At 48.1% G+C, this 3,314-nt stretch overlaps 1 protein-coding gene across 3 annotated transcripts in view; it reads left to right on the top strand.

Moving 5' to 3' along the window:
• Positions 1-215: 215 nt before the first annotated feature.
• The window catches only part of LOC109300897 (kynurenine/alpha-aminoadipate aminotransferase, mitochondrial-like), a 30,701-nt gene continuing 27,602 nt past the window's right edge, over positions 216-3,314 (top strand). The window contains exons 1-2 of one of the 3 annotated variants that reach the window (XM_019521781.1): positions 216-298; positions 2,459-2,523. The gene's annotated coding sequence lies outside the window, so the exon portion shown is untranslated. Of the gene's footprint in view, positions 345-2,458; positions 2,524-3,314 lie in introns of all 3 variants that reach the window. The other 2 variants (XM_019521782.1, XM_019521780.1) reach the window with 2 other exon arrangements.

The raw sequence follows: 3,314 nt of genomic DNA, 5'->3' as shown, positions 1-3,314 counted from the left end.
GGGCAGGCGCCTTCTCAAAGGAAGACTTTGCCCCTTAACACTGGGCGCTGATGACGTCGCCAGAGCGGCCTGCTCCGTGACGTAGCTTTCACGAAGCAACGGGGGCGCAGTGCGCTCACGCAACCTACGGCGCCGTCACCAACCGCCTCACTCCCGCGCCGCCTCAGCCAGTCGCCGGGGCGGGGCGGGGCGAGTGGGGCGCTGTGATTGGACCGCACCGGGTGCAGCAGGGGCAGCTCCCCGGGGCAGCTGCCAGAGCTCGGCGCTGGGCGGTGCACGGGGCTCGGCGGCTCCGCAGGTCAGTGCGCGCCTGGCCGCCGACCCGTGCCTGCGGGACAGAAAAAGTTAATGCCAGGGGGGCAGCCGCGCCCTTGTGGGTACGCGCATGCGCACAGGCCCGTGACACCGCGCGGGGGTCCGCGTTGGGGTCCGAGCGGCAGGTGCCTGGTGGGGGCGCTGTGACGTTAATGCAGCCCCCGCCCTGGCCCGTGGCCGCCGCGTTGCCACCGGGGGGTGGGAGGGCTGCACCTCGCGCGCCCGGGTTGCTGGGCGCACAGCCTGGGAGCCCTGAGGCCCCTAGCCCCCATGCCTGGGGCTGTCTGCACACGCATGTGGTGACCAGAGCTGGGTCTGCCCCCGAGCCAGCACCTAAGGGAGCCGGTCTGGCAGGGGCTTGCTGTGGAGCAGGGCTGGCACGTGCCTCCTCGTGCGGGGGGCAGGCTGGGCCCCGCACCTGGCACGCTTCACAGTGCTAGGCCACCCGTGCCTACAGGCTGGCCCAGCCAGCCATGTCCAGCCCACGGCCCCTGCTAGGCATTGGGTATATTACGCAGCTAATTGGTGAATTGCAGCAAATTTAGACTACCCACATGTGCAATGTAATGATCACACCAGAAAAATGACGGTCCAGCTATAAAAAGAGCAAGTAGCTGTGAAGTTAGCACTTGAATATGTCACAACTCTGAAGCTGAATAGAAACTACCTATAATCTGAACATGTAGCAGGGCCCTGCAGGGTCAGGTTGATATCTCTGTTAGGATGAACCAGAGGTGCAGATCTATGCTGCCTTGCCCTTGACTTCAGACTAATAGAGTTAAGTACACTTCAGTGCCATAAGGCTTTTGATACCAAACGTGCCGGTAGATGTTTGTCTCTCAATTGCCAACAGGTTTAGCATCCCAACATCTAAACAGCATTTTGCAGGAGGGGTTTGGGGTGGGTGGCAGGGAGCTGGGGAGTAAAGGGGTGTTGATGGTAAAGCTGGCAATGTTAGTAGTCAGAGCTCTCTCAAAATGCATGGCAGCTGCTGCAGGCTCTGGCTTTGATGTTTTCTCCCTGTTTCTCTTCCATTATTTCTTCACTGTCAGCTATAAATGCAGAGAGGCGCAGTTAGCTGTGTGAGTCTGAAGTTGAGTGGAAGGGCAGGGTAAATTTGCACCTTGCAGACTAATCAAAGTACATAACGAGTACAGGCTTTTGAAAGACATTAGTCTATAAGGTGCATTACCTTACCTTCAGCTATAAATGCAAACAATGCAAAAGATGTCCTGAGATTGGAAGGCTAGCAAATAACTCTCTCTAGCTGGGACAGAAAGAGGAAAGAAAATAGAACACCCAGTCTCTTCCCCTTTCTGGCAGATTGGGGCACAGCAAGCTGCAAGGCAAGACTGGTACATACTAGGCAATATATCCCCTGCAGTACCAGACTCAATTCATTCTGATGAAGATAACAAAAAACTTTGTTGCTACAGGGAAAACTTAGCTTTGTAGAAGCACAGAGGGTATCTGGTGAAGGTTTTTCTACTGCAGGAGGATCCCTGCGGTAGAAAGATGAAAGAGTATATTTTTAATTGTTTTTTTTCAATTAATATAAACAACATTACAAAAGAAAGACATTTGCTAAAGATATACCACTTGCTACACATTCATTAGCAATTTATAAAATATGAGCACAAGAATATAAGTGTGGTTGGTAGAAAATTATTTTCTGTGAATTCTATAAAAGTAGCCAGACTTCAAGATGTTTCTTTCCAGTTTAGTTGCCCAGTAGATGAGTGTTTTCATTGCTGTAACATAATAAATGACCTTCAGTTCCTTTTATTCTTTAAAGCCAGGCACATCTTTCCTTACCAAGCAAATGTAAGGACATCCAGTGAAGCTTAAGAAAAAAAATAGTAGCTGGGTCATTGTGGAACTAAGGGAAAAGACAGAAGGAAAAATCAGGGTGAGACATTTTGAAAGACATTCTTAATCACAGTTTCTAGAAGCCACATCTGTCTTGTAGTCTGACAAGTGTTGTGACACATTGTGACGACTTGCATTAGTTAAAGCACTTTAAATAGTATGCTTAATACAGCTAAAGAAATAAAGCTGGATTCTCATTAAAAGGAACTGATGAATGTTTCAGATCTGTCACACCTCTAAACTCGTAATCTGTCTTTAAAACTTTCCCTTCTAGAATTGAAGAAATAAGCATTACTCTTGCTGTTTGGAATACGTTGAGAAAGTGATCTAAGTGGAGCAGTAAGTATACTTTGTCCTTCCATACACCTCCAGATTATTAATATAAAAAGCTAAGAGAGTTTTACATAAATCTAAAAAGCTCAAGGACTTGATTCAAATCTCACTGAAGTCAGTGGGAGTCTTTGATTATATGAGTGTGCGCCAGATTTGACCCCAAAAAAATATATCGCCAAGAGAGGAATAGTGTATTCTATTCTTGCTTCCTCTCCCCTATTGTGAAGAATGCTAGTTCAGATGGACAAAGACCATGGGGTCTTGTGCCTTTCTCTGCAGTATAAGATATAATTCTCTCCCTACAATAGTCTTGGTGTATGGTAGCCTGATGGAAGTTCCCTGAATTACAGTTAGGGCTACTGAGGGCTGATGGCTATGTCTATGAGGGGCCAAGATTCTATGCAGGCTACACCCACTGGGAGCCATACTCCCAAATTGGCTTACACAGCTGCTGTTATGTTTGACACTCCTGTTAAAGACTCATCAAGCAAGTAGTTGCCTACAAGTATGAGGGACTGAATGCGGTAGTCTAGGAGGCCTCCTTTTAGTCCAGGGTTTAGAAATATAAACATTTCTTTCTCTATTGCAATTTGCATTTTGTCCATTTTCACTTGACTGTTTTATTTTTTGCCTCCCTCCCTGTATTGCAAAAGCCACAAAATCCAAGAGGGATCCACTCTGCAGTTGCCTTTTTTATGTCAATATGGTCATTGTTCCCCAAGAACACGGATCATTTATGTAGGGAGGAAGGAGGACCCAGGAAACTATAGGCCAGTTAGTCTTACCTTGATCCTAGG

The sequence above is a fragment of the Gavialis gangeticus genome, unplaced genomic scaffold (assembly GCF_001723915.1).
Source record: "Gavialis gangeticus isolate Ggan-Ray unplaced genomic scaffold, GavGan_comp1, whole genome shotgun sequence".
In the NCBI taxonomy this organism is placed as follows: Eukaryota; Metazoa; Chordata; order Crocodylia; family Gavialidae; genus Gavialis; species Gavialis gangeticus.
The sequence above is the reverse complement of the archived record's forward strand: the minus strand, read 5'-3'. Positions and strand labels throughout refer to the sequence as shown.